The following is a 15,006-nucleotide window of genomic DNA, read 5'->3' on the forward strand; positions in this document are numbered from 1 at the left end:
ATCTGTCAGTATCTGTCAGCAACAAACAATGATGGACACTAACTGTCAGTATCTGTCAGTAACAGACAATGTTGAACACTATCTGTCAGTATCTGTCAGTAACAGACAGTGTTGGACACTATCTGTCAGTGACAGACAATGTTGGACACTATCTGTCAGTAACAGAAAATGTTGGACACTAACTGTCAGTAACAGACAATGTTGGACACTATCTGTCAGTAACAGACAATATTGGACACTATCTGTCAGTATTTGTCAGAAACAGACAATGTTGGAAACTAACTGTCAGTATCTGTCAGTAACTGACAATGTTGACACTACCTGTCAGTGACAGACAATGTTGGACACTATCTGTCTGTATCTGTCAGAAACAGACAATGTTGGACACTATCTGTCAGTAACAGACAATGTTGTACACAATCTGTCGGTATCTGTCAGCAACAAACAATGTTGGACACTAACTGTCAGTATCTGTCAGTAACAGACAATGTTGGACACTATCTGTCAGTGACAGACAATGTTGGAAACTAAATGTCAGTATCAGTCAGTAACAGACAATGTTGACACTACCTGTCTGTATTTGTCAGTGACAGACAACGTTCGACACTATCTGTCAGTTTCTGTCAGTAACAGACAATGTTGGACACTATCAGTCAGTGACAGACAATGTTCGACACTATCTGGCAGTAACAGACAATGTTGGACACTAACTGTCAGTAACAGACAATGTTGGACACTATCTGTCAGTAACAGACAATGTTGGACACAATCTGTCAGTATCTGTCAGTAACAGCCAATATTGGACACTATCTGTCAGTATCTGTCAGAAACAGACTATGTTGGACACAATCTGTCAGTATATGTCAGTAACAGACAATGTTGGACACTATCAGTCAGCATCTGTCAGGAACAGACAATGTTGGACACTATCTGTCAGTATGTGTCAGTAACAGAAAATGTAGGACACTATGTCAGTATCTGTCAGTAACTGACAATGTTGGACACTATCTGTCAGTGACAGACAATGTTGGACACTATCTGTCAGCAACAGACAATGTTGGACACTAACTGTCAGTAACAGACAATGTTGGACACTATCTGTCAGTATCTGTCAGTAACAGACAATATTGGACACTATCTATCATTATCTGTCAGAAACAGACAATGTTGGAAATTATCTGTCAGTATCTGTCAGTAACAGACAATGTTGACACTACCTGTCAGTATCTGTCAGTGACAGACAATGTTGGACACTATCTGTCAGTAACAGACAATGTTGGACACTAACTGTCAGTAACAGACAATGTTGGACACTATCTGTCAGTATCTGTCAGTAACAGACAATATTGGACACTATCTCTCAGTATCTGTCAGAAACAGACAATGTTGGAAACTAACTGTCAGTATCTGTCAATAACAGACAATGTTGACACTACCTGTCAGTAGCTGTCAGTGACAGACAATGTTGGACACTATCTGTCAGTATCTGTCAGAAACAGACAATGTTGGACACTATCTGTCAGTAACAAACAATGTTGGACACAATCTGTCAGCATCTGTCAGGAACAAACAATGTTGTACACTAACTGTCAGTATCTGTCAGTAACAGACAATGTTGGACACAATCTGTCAGTAACAGACAATGGTGGACACTATCCGTCAGTTACAGACAATGTTGGACACAATCTGTCAGTATCTGTCAGCAACAAACAATGATGGACACTAACTGTCAGTATCTGTCAGTAACAGACAATGTTGAACCCTATCTGTCAGTATCAGTCAGTATCTGTCAGTAACAGACAATGTTAGACACTATCTGTCAGTGACAGACAATGTTCGACACTATCTGGCAGTAACAGACAATGTTGGACACTAACTGTCAGTAACAGACAATGTTGGACACTATCTGTCAGTAACAGACAATGTTGGACACAATCTGTCAGTATCTGTCAGTAACAGCCAATATTGGACACTATCTGTCAGTATCTGTCAGAAACAGACTATGTTGGACACAATCTGTCAGTATATGTCAGTAACAGACAATGTTGGACACTATCTGTCAGCATCTGTCAGGAACAGACAATGTTGGACACTATCTGTCAGTATGTGTCAGTAACAGAAAATGTAGGACACTATGTCAGTATCTGTCAGTAACTGACAATGTTGGACACTATCTGTCAGTGACAGACAATGTTGGACACTATCTGTCAGTAACAGACAATGTTGGACACTAACTGTCAGTAACAGACAATGTTGGACACTATCTGTCAGTATCTGTCAGTAACAGACAATATTGGACACTATCTATCATTATCTGTCAGAAACAGACAATGTTGGAAATTATCTGTCAGTATCTGTCAGTAACAGACAATGTTGACACTACCTGTCAGTATCTGTCAGTGACAGACAATGTTGGACACTATCTGTCAGTAACAGACAATGTTGGACACTAACTGTCAGTAACAGACAATGTTGGACACTATCTGTCAGTATCTGTCAGTAACAGACAATATTGGACACTATCTCTCAGTATCTGTCAGAAACAGACAATGTTGGAAACTAACTGTCAGTATCTGTCAATAACAGACAATGTTGACACTACCTGTCAGTATCTGTCAGTGACAGACAATGTTGGACACTATCTGTCAGTATCTGTCAGAAACAGACAATGTTGGACACTATCTGTCAGTAACAGACAATGTTGGACACAATCTGTCAGCATCTGTCAGGAACAAACAATGTTGTACACTAACTGTCAGTATCTGTCAGTAACAGACAATGTTGGACACAATCTGTCAGTAACAGACAATGGTGGACACTATCTGTCAGTATCTGTCAGCAACAAACAATGATGGACACTAACTGTCAGTATCTGTCAGTAACAGACAATGTTGAACCCTATCTGTCAGTATCAGTCAGTATCTGTCAGTAACAGACAATGTTAGACATTATCTGTCAGTGACAGACAATGTTGGACACTATCAGTCAGTAACAGACAATGTTGGACACTAACTGTCAGTAACAGACAATGCTGGATACTACCTGTCAGTATCAGTCAGTAACAGACAATATTGTACACTATCTGTCAGTATCTTTCAGAAACAGACAATGTTGGACATTATCTGTCAGTATCTGCCAGTAACAGACAATGTTGGACACTATCTGTGAGTAGCTGTCAGTACTAGAAAATGTTGGACACTCTCTGTCTTTATCAGTCAGTAACAGACAATGTTGGACACTATCTGTCGGTATCTGTCAGGAACAGAGAATGTTGGACACAATCTGTCAGTCTCTGTCAGGAACAGACAATGTTGGACACTACCTATCAGTATGTGTCAGTTACAGACAATGTTGGACACAATCTGTCAGTATCTGTCATTAACAGACAATGTTGGACACTATCTGTCAGTAACATAAAATGTTGGACACATTCTGTCAGTATCAGTCAGTGACAGACAATGATGGACACAATCTGTCAGTATCTATCAGTAACAGACAATGTTGGACACTAAATGTCAGTAACAAACAATGTTGGACACAAACTGTCAGTATCTGTCAGTAACAGACAATGTTGGTCATTATCTATCAGTATCTGCCAGTAACAGACAATGTTGGACACTGTCTGTTAGTAGCTGTCAGTACTCGAATATGTTGGACACCCTCTGTCTTTATCTGTCAGTAACAGACAATGTTGGACACTATCAGCCAGTATCTGTCAGGAACAGACAATGCTGGACACTATCTGTCAGTATCAGTCAGTAACAGGCACTGTTGGACACTACCTGTCAGTAACAGACAATGCTGGACACTACCTGTCAGTAACAGACAATGTTGGACACTATCTGTCAGTAACAAATAATTTTGAACCCTATCTGTCAGTACCTGTTAGTAACAGACCATGTTGGACACTACCTGTCAGTGACAAACAATGTTGGACACTATCTGTCAGTAACAGACAATGTTGGACCTAACTGTCAGTAACAGACAATGTTGGACACTATCTGTCAGTATCTGTCAGAAACAGACAATATTGGACACTATCTGTCAGTATTTGTCAGAAACGGACAATGTTGGAAACTAACAGTCAGTATCTGTCAGTAACAGACAATGTTGACACTACCTGTCAGTATCTGTCAGTGACAGACAATGTTGGACACTATCTGTCAGTATCTGTCGGAAACAGACAATGTTGGACACTATCTGTCAGTTACAGACAATGTTGGACACAATCTGTCAGTATCTGTCAGCAACAAACAATGATGGACACTAACTGTCAGTATCTGTCAGTAACAGACAATGTTGAACCATATCTGTCAGTATCTGTCAGTAACAGACAATGTTAGACACTACCTGTCAGCGACAGACAATGTTGGACACTATCAGTCAGTAACAGACAATGTTGGACACTAACTGTCAGTAACAGACAATGCTGGATACTACCTGTCAGTATCAGTCTGTAACAGACAATATTGGACACTATCTGTCAGTATCTTTCAGAAACAGACAATGTTGGAAATTAACTGTCAGTATCTGTCAGTAACAGACAATGTTGACACTACCTGTCAGTATTTGTCAGTGACAGACAACGTTCGACACTATCTGTCAGTATCTGTCAGAAACAGACAATGTTGGACACTATCTGTCAATAAAAGACAATGTTGGACAAAATCTGTCAGTATATGTCAGTAACAGACAATGTTGGACACCATCTGTCAGTATGTGTCAGTAACAGAAAATGCTGGACACTATCTGTCAGTATCTGTCAGTAACAGACAGTGTTGGACACTATCTGTCAGTGACAGACAATGTTGGACACTATCTGTCAGTAACAGAAAATGTTGGACACTAACTGTCAGTAACAGACAATGTTGGACACTATCTGTCAGTAACAGACAATATTGGACACTATCTGTCAGTATTTGTCAGAAACGGACAATGTTGGAAACTAACTGTCAGTATCTGTCAGTAACTGACAATGTTGACACTACCTGTCAGTGACAGACAATGTTGGACACTATCTGTCTGTATCTGTCAGAAACAGACAATGTTGGACACTATCTGTCAGTAACAGACAATGTTGTACACAATCTGTCGGTATCTGTCAGCAACAAACAATGTTGGACACTAACTGTCAGTATCTGTCAGTAACAGACAATGTTGGACACTATCTGTCAGTGACAGACAATGTTGGAAACTAAATGTCAGTATCAGTCAGTAACAGACAATGTTGACACTACCTGTCAGTATTTGTCAGTGACAGACAACGTTCGACACTATCTGTCAGTTTCTGTCAGTAACAGACAATGTTGGACACTATCAGTCAGTGACAGACAATGTTCGACACTATCTGGCAGTAACAGACAATGTTGGACACTAACTGTCAGTAACAGACAATGTTGGACACTATCTGTCAGTAACAGACAATGTTGGACACAATCTGTCAGTATCTGTCAGTAACAGCCAATATTGGACACTATCTGTCAGTATCTGTCAGAAACAGACTATGTTGGACACAATCTGTCAGTATATGTCAGTAACAGACAATGTTGGACACTATCTGTCAGCATCTGTCAGGAACAGACAATGTTGGACACTATCTGTCAGTATGTGTCAGTAACAGAAAATGTAGGACACTATGTCAGTATCTGTCAGTAACTGACAATGTTGGACACTATCTGTCAGTGACAGACAATGTTGGACACTATCTGTCAGTAACAGACAATGTTGGACACTAACTGTCAGTAACAGACAATGTTGGACACTATCTGTCAGTATCTGTCAGTAACAGACAATATTGGACACTATCTATCATTATCTGTCAGAAACAGACAATGTTGGAAATTATCTGTCAGTATCTGTCAGTAACAGACAATGTTGACACTACCTGTCAGTATCTGTCAGTGACAGACAATGTTGGACACTATCTGTCAGTAACAGACAATGTTGGACACTAACTGTCAGTAACAGACAATGTTGGACACTACCTGTCAGTATCTGTCAGTGACAGACAATGTTGGACACTATCTGTCAGTATCTGTCAGAAACAGACAATGTTGGACACTATCTGTCAGTAACAGACAATGTTGGACACAATCTGTCAGCATCTGTCAGGAACAAACAATGTTGTACACTAACTGTCAGTATCTGTCAGTAACAGACAATGTTGGACACAATCTGTCAGTAACAGACAATGGTGGACACTATCCGTCAGTTACAGACAATGTTGGACACAATCTGTCAGTATCTGTCAGCAACAAACAATGATGGACACTAACTGTCAGTATCTGTCAGTAACAGACAATGTTGAACCCTATCTGTCAGTATCAGTCAGTATCTGTCAGTAACAGACAATGTTAGACACTATCTGTCAGTGACAGACAATGTTGGACACTATCAGTCAGTAACAGACAATGTTGGACACTAACTGTCAGTAACAGACAATGCTGGATACTACCTGTCAGTATCAGTCAGTAACAGACAATATTGGACACTATCTGTCAGTATCTTTCAGAAACAGACAATGTTGGACATTATCTGTCAGTATCTGCCAGTAACAGACAATGTTGGACACTATCTGTGAGTAGCTGTCAGTACTAGAAAATGTTGGACACTCTCTGTCTTTATCAGTCAGTAACAGACAATGTTGGACACTATCTGTCAGTATCTGTCAGGAACAGAGAATGTTGGACACAATCTGTCAGTCTCTGTCAGGAACAGACAATGTTGGACACTACCTATCAGTATGTGTCAGTTACAGACAATGTTGGACACAATCTGTCAGTATCTGTCATTAACAGACAATGTTGGACACTATCTGTCAGTAACATAAAATGTTGGACACATTCTGTCAGTATCCGTCAGTGACAGACAATGATGGACACAATCTGTCAGTATCTATCAGTAACAGACAATGTTGGACACTAAATGTCAGTAACAAACAATGTTGGACACAAACTGTCAGTATCTGTCAGTAACAGACAATGTTGGTCATTATCTATCAGTATCTGCCAGTAACAGACAATGTTGGACACTGTCTGTTAGTAGCTGTCAGTACTCGAATATGTTGGACACCCTCTGTCTTTATCTGTCAGTAACAGACAATGTTGGACACTATCAGCCAGTATCTGTCAGGAACAGACAATGCTGGACACTATCTGTCAGTATCAGTCAGTAACAGGCACTGTTGGACACTACCTGTCAGTAACAGACAATGCTGGACACTACCTGTCAGTAACAGACAATGTTGGACACTATCTGTCAGTAACAAATAATTTTGAACCCTATCTGTCAGTACCTGTTAGTAACAGACAATGTTGGACACTACCTGTCAGTGACAAACAATGTTGGACACTATCTGTCAGTAACAGACAATGTTGGACCTAACTGTCAGTAACAGACAATGTTGGACACTATCTGTCAGTATCTGTCAGAAACAGACAATATTGGACACTATCTGTCAGTATTTGTCAGAAACGGACAATGTTGGAAACTAACTGTCAGTATCTGTCAGTAACAGACAATGTTGACACTACCTGTCAGTATCTGTCAGTGACAGACAATGTTGGACACTATCTGTCAGTATCTGTCGGAAACAGACAATGTTGGACACTATCTGTCAGTTACAGACAATGTTGGACACAATCTGTCAGTATCTGTCAGCAACAAACAATGATGGACACTAACTGTCAGTATCTGTCAGTAACAGACAATGTTGAACCCTATCTGTCAGTATCTGTCAGTAACAGACAATGTTAGACACTACCTGTCAGCGACAGACAATGTTGGACACTATCAGTCAGTAACAGACAATGTTGGACACTAACTGTCAGTAACAGACAATGCTGGATACTACCTGTCAGTATCAGTCTGTAACAGACAATATTGGACACTATCTGTCAGTATCTTTCAGAAACAGACAATGTTGGACATTATCTATCAGTATCTGCCAGTAACAGACAATGTTGGACACTATCTGTGAGTAGCTGTCAGTACTAGAAAATGTTGGACACTCTCTGTCTTTATCAGTCAGTAACAGACAATGTTGGACACTATCTGTCAGTATCTGTCAGGAACAGAGAATGTTGGACACAATCTGTCAGTCTCTGTCAGGAACAGACAATGTTGGACACTACCTATCAGTATGTGTCAGTTACAGACAATGTTGGACACAATCTGTCAGTCTCTGTCAGGAACAGACAATGTTGGACACTACCTATCAGTATGTGTCAGTTACAGACAATGTTGGACACTATCTGTCAGTAACATAAAATGTTGGACACATTCTGTCAGTATCAATCAGTGACAGACAATGATGGACACAATCTGTCAGTATCTATCAGTAACAGACAATGTTGGACACTAAATGTCAGTAACAAACAATGTTGGACACTAACTGTCATTATCTGTCAGTAACAGACAATGTTGACACTGCCTGTCAGTGACAGACATTGTTGGACCCTATCTGTCAGTAACAGACAATGTTGGACACTACCTGTCAGTAACAGACAATGTTGGACACTATCTGTCAGTAACAAACAATTTTGAACACTATCTGTCAGTACCTGTTAGTAACAGACAATGTTGGACACGGTCTGACAGTATTTGTCAGAAACGGACAATGTTGGAAACTAACTGTCAGTACCTGTCAGTAACAGACAATGTTGACACTACCTGTCAGTATCTGTCAGTGACAGACAATGTTGGACACTATCTGTCAGTATCTGTCAGAAAAAGACAATGTTGGACAGTATCTGTCAGTTACAGACAATGTTGGACACAATCTGTCAGTATCTGTCAACAACAAACAATGTTGGACACTAACTGTCAGTATCTGTCAGTAACAGACAATGTTGGTCACTATCTGTCAGTAACAGACAATCTTGAACCCTATCTGTCAGTATCTCTCAGTAACAGACAATGTTAGACACTATCTGTCAGTGACAGACAATGTTGGACACTATCAGTCAGTAACAGACAATGTTGGATACTACCTGTCAGTATCAGTCAGTAAAAGACAATATTGGACACTATCTGTCAGTATCTTTCAGAAACAGACAATGTTGGACATTATCTATCAGTATCTGACAGTAACAGACAATGTTGGACACTATCTGTGAGTAGCTGTCAGTACTAGAAAATGTTGGACACTCTCTGTCTTTAACTGTCAGTAACAGATAATGTTGGACACTATCTGTCAGTATCTGTCAGGAACAGAGAATGTTGGACACTATCTGTCAGTATCTGTCAGGAACAGACAATGTTGGACACTACCTATCAGTATGTGTCAGTTACAGACAATTTTGGACACTTTCTGTCAGTATCTGTCATTAACAGGCAATGTTGGACACTATCTGTCAGTAACATAAAATGTTGGACACATTCTGTCAGTATCAGTCAGTAACAGACAATGATGGACACAAGCTGCCTGTATCTGTCAGTAACAGACAATGTTGGACACTAAATGTCAGTGACAAACCATGTTGGACAGTAACTGTCAGTATCTGTCAGTAACAGACAATGTTGACACTGCCTGTCAGTATCTGCCTGGAACAGACAATGTTGGACATTATCTGTCAGTATCTGTCAGAAACAGAAAATGGTGGACACTATCTGTATGTAACAGACAATGTTGGAAACAATCTGTCAGTAACAGACAATGTTGGACACTATCTGTCAGTAACAGACAATGTTGGACACTAACTGTCAGTAACATACAATGTTGGTCACTACCTGTCAGTATCAGTCAGTAACAGACAATTTTGGACACATTCTGTCAGTATCTGTCAGAAACAGACAATGTTGGAAACTATCTGTCAGTATCTGTCAGTAACAGACAATGTTGGACACGATCTGTCAGTATCTGTCAGGAACAGACAATGTTGGACACTATCTGTCAGTATCTGTCAGTAACAGGAAATGTTGGACACTACCTGTCATAAACAGACAATGTTGGACACTATCTGTCAGTAACAAACAATTTTGAACCCTATCTGTCAGTACCTGTTAGTAACAGACAATGTTGGACACTATCTGTCAGGGACAGACAATGTTGGACACTATCTGTCAGTAACAGAGAAAGTTGGACACTAACTGTCAGTAACAGACAATGTTGGACACTATCTGTCAGTATCTGTCAGTAACAGACAATATTGGACACTCTCTGTCAATATTTGTCAGAAACGGACAATGTTGGAAACGAACTGCCAGTATCTGTCAGTAACAGACAATGTTGACACTACCTGTCAGTATCTGTCAGTGACAGACAATGTTGGACACAAACTTTCAGTATCTATCAGAAACAGACAATGTTGGACACTATCTGTCAGAAACAGACAATGTTGGACAGTATCTGTCAGTAACAGACAATGTTGGACACAATCTGACAGTATCTGTCAGCAACAAACAATGTTGGACACTATCTGTCAGTATCTGTCAGAAACAGACAATGTTGGACACTATCTGTCAGTAACAGACAATGTTGAACCCTATCTGTCAGTACCTGTCAGTAACAGACAATGTTAGACACTATCTGTCAGTGACAGACAATGTTGGACACTATCAGTCAGTAACAGACAATGTTGGACACTAACTGTGAGTAACAGTCAATGTTGGATACTACCTGTCAGTATCAGTCAGTAACAGACAATATTGGACACTGTCTGTCAGTATCTGTCAGAAACAGACAATGTTGGAATCTATATGTCGGTATCTGTCAGTAACAGACAATGTTGGATATTATCTATCAGTATCTGCCAGTAACAGACAATGTTGGACACTATCTGTTAGTAGCTGTCAGTACTAGAAAATGTTGGACAATCTCTGTCTTTATCTGTCAGTAACAGACAATGTTGGACACTATCTGTCAGAATCTGTCAGGAACAGACAATGTTGGACACTATCTGTTAGTAGCTGTCAGTACTAGAAAATGTTGGACACTCTCTGTCTTTATCTGTCAGTAACAGACAATGTTGGACACTATCTGTCAGAATCTGTCAGGAACAGACAATGTTGGACACTACCTATCAGTACGTGTCAATTAAAGACAATGTTGGACACTATCTGTCAGTATCTGTCATTAACAGACAATGTTGGACACTATCTGTCAGTAACATAAAATGTTGGACACATTCTGTCAGTATCTGTCAGTAACAGACAATGATGGACACAATTTGTCAGTATCTGTCAGTAACAGACAATGTTGGACACTAAATGTCAGTAACAAACAATGTTGGACACTAACTGTCAGTATCTGTCAGTAACAGACAATGTTGACACTGCCTCTCAGTATCTGTCTGGAACAGAGAATGTTGGACATTATCTGTCAGTATCTGTCAGAAACAGACAATGGTGTACACTATAAGTTTTTAACAGACAATGTTGGAAAAAATCTGTCAGTACCGGTCAGTAACAGACAATGTTGGACACTATCTGTCCGGAAGAGACAATGTTGGACACTAACTGTCAGTAACCACAACGTTGGACACTATCTGTCAGTATCTGTCAGTAACAGTCAATGTTGGACACTATCTGTCAGTATCTGTCAGTAACAGACAATGTTGGACACTATCTGTCAGTAAGAGACAATGTTGGACACTAACTGTCAGTAACCACAATGTTGGACACTATCTGTCAGTATCTGTCAGTAACAGTCAATGTTGGACACTATTTGTTAGTATCTGTCAGTAACAGACAATGTTGGACACTATCTGTCAGTAAGAGACAATGTTGGACACTAACTGTCAGTAACCACAATGTTGGATATTGTCTGTCAGCATGTGTCAGTAACAGAAAATGCTGGACACTATCTGTCAGTAACAGACAATGTTGGACACTATCTGTCAGTGACAGACAATGTTGGACACTATCTGTCAGTAACATACAATGTTGGACACTAACTGTCAGTATCTGTCAGTAACAGACAATGTTGACACTGTCTGTCAGTATCTGTCAGAGACAGACAATGTTGGACATTATCTGTCAGTATGTGTCATTAACAGACAATGTTGGACACTATCTGTCAGTAACAGACAATGTTGGACACTATCTGTCAATATCTGTCAGTAACAGGCAATGTAGGACACTACCTGTCAGTAACAAACAATTTTGAACCCTATCTGTCAGTACCTGTCAGTAACAGACAATGTTTGACACTATCTGTCAGTGACAGACAATGTTGGACACTATCTGTCAGTAACAGACAATGTTGGACACTAACTGTCACTAACAGACAATGTTGGACACTACCTGTCAGTATCTGTCAGTAACAGACAATATTGGAGAGTATCTCTCAGTATCTGTCAGCAACAAACAATGTTGGACACTAACTGTCAGTATCTGTCAGTAACAGACAATGTTGGCACTATCTGTCAGTATCTGTCAGAAACAGACAATGTTGGACACTATCTGTCAGTAACAGATGTTGTTGAACCCTATCTGACAGTAACAGACAATGTTGGACACTATCTGTCAGTAACAGACAATTTTGGACACTATCTGTCAGTAACAGACAATGTTGGAAACTATCTGTCAGTTTCTGTCAGAAACAGACAATGTTGAAATCTATCTGTCAGTAACAGACAATGTTGGAAACTAACTGTCAGTATCTGTCAGTAACAGACAATGTTGACACTACATAGAACATAGAACAATACAGCGCAGTACAGGCCCTTCGGCCCACGATGTTGCACCGAAACAAAAGCTATCTAACCTACACTCTGCCATTATCATCCATATGTTTATCCAATAAACTTTTAAATGCCCTCAATGTTGGCGAGTTCACTACTGTAGCAGGAAGGGCATTCCACGGCCTCACTACTCTTTGCATAAAGAACCTACCTCTGGCCTCTGTCCTATATCTATTACACCTCAGTGTAATGTTATGTCCCCTCGTGTCAGCCATATCCATCCGCGGGAGAAGGCTCTCACTGTCCACCCTATCCAACCCCCTGATCATTTTGTATGCCTCTATTAAGTCTCCTCTTAACCTTCTTCTCTCCAACGAAAACAACCTCAAGTCCATCAGCCTTTCCTCATAAGATTTTCCCTCCATACCAGGCAACATCCTGGTAAATCTCCTCTGCATCCGCTCCAAAGCCTCCACGTCCTTCCTATAATGTGGTGACCAGAACTGTACGCAATACTCCAAATGCGGCCGTAACAGAGTTCTGTACAGCTGCAACATGACCTCCCGACTCCGGAACTCAATCCCTCTACCAATAAAGGCCAACACTCCATAGGCCTTCTTCACAAACCTATCAACCTGGGTGGCAACTTTCAGGGATCTATGTACATGGACACCGAGATCCCTCTGCTCATCCACACTTCCAAGAACTTTACCATTAGCCAAATATTCCGCATTCCTGTTATTCCTTCCAAAGTGAATCACCTCACACTTCTCTACATTAAACTCCATTTGCCACCTCTCAGCCCAGCTCTGCAGCTTATCTATATCCCTCTGTAACCTGCTACATCCTTCCACACTATCGACAACACCACCGACTTTAGTATCGACTGCAAATTTACTCACCCACCCTTCTGCGCCTTCCTCTAGGTCATTGATAAAAATGACAAACAGCAACGGCCCCAGAACAGATCCTTGTGGTACTCCACTTGTGACTGTACTCCATTCTGAACATTTCCCATCAATCACCACCCTCTGTCTTCTTTCAGCTAGCCAATTTCTGATCCACATCTCTAAATCACCCTCAATCCCCAGCCTCCGTATTTTCTGCAATAGCCTACCGTGAGGAACCTTACCAAACGCTTTGCTGAAATCCATATACACCACATTAACTGCTCTACCCTCGTCTACCTGTTCAGTCACCTTCTCAAAGAACTCAATAAGGTTTGTGAGGCATGACCTACCCTTCACAAAGCCATGCTGACTATCCCTGATCATATTATTCCTATCGAGATGATTATAAATCTTGTCTCTTATAATCCCCTCCAAGACTTTACCCACTACAGACGTGAGGCTCACCGGTCTATAGTTGCCGGGGTTGTCTCTGCTCCCCTTTTTGAACAAAGGGACCACATTTGCTGTCCTCCAGTCCTCTGGCACTATTCCTGTAGCCAACGATGACATAAAAATCAAAGCCAAAGGTCCAGCAATCTCTTCCCTGGCCTCCCAGAGAATCCTAGGATAAATCCCATCAGGTCCCGGGGACTTATCTATTTTCAGCCTGTCCAGAATTGCCAACACCTCTTCCCTACGTACCTCAATGCCATCTATTCTATTAGCCTGGGGCTCAGCATTCTCCTCCACAACATTATCTTTTTCCTGAGTGAATACTGACGAAAAATATTCATTTAGTATCTCGCCTATCTCTTCAGACTCCACACACAATTTCCCATCCCTGTCCTTGACTGGTCCTACTCTTTCCCTCGTCATTCGCTTATTCCTGACATACCGAGAGAAAGCTTTTGGGTTTTCCTTGATCCTTCCTGCCAAATACTTCTCATGTCCCCTCCTTGCTCGTCTTAGCTCTCTCTTTAGATCCTTCCTCGCTACCTTGTAACTATCCATCGCCCCAACCGAAACTTCACACCTCATCTTCACATAGGCCTCCTTCTTCCTCTGAACAAGAGATTCCACTTCCTTGGTAAACCACGGTTCCCTCGCTCGACGCCTTCCTCCCTGCCTGACCGGTACAGACTTATCAAGAACACGCAGTAGCTGATCCTTGAACAAGCCCCACTTATCCAGTGTGCCCAACACTTGCAGCCTACTTCTCCACCTTATCCCCCCAAGTCACATCTAATGGCATCATAATTGCCCTTCCCCCAGCTATAACTCTTGCCCTGTGGTGTATACTTATCCCTTTCCATCATTAACGTAAATGTCACCGAATTGTGGTCACTGTCCCCAAAGTGCTCTCCTACCTCCAAATCCAACACCTGGCCTGGTTCATTACCCAAAAACAAATCCAATGTGGCCTCGCCTCTTGTTGGCCTGTCAACATATTGTTTCAGGAAACCCTCCTGCACACACTGTACAAAAAACGACCC

The sequence above is a fragment of the Scyliorhinus torazame genome, chromosome 3 (genome assembly GCF_047496885.1).
Source record: "Scyliorhinus torazame isolate Kashiwa2021f chromosome 3, sScyTor2.1, whole genome shotgun sequence".
Classification (NCBI taxonomy): domain Eukaryota; kingdom Metazoa; phylum Chordata; class Chondrichthyes; order Carcharhiniformes; family Scyliorhinidae; genus Scyliorhinus; species Scyliorhinus torazame.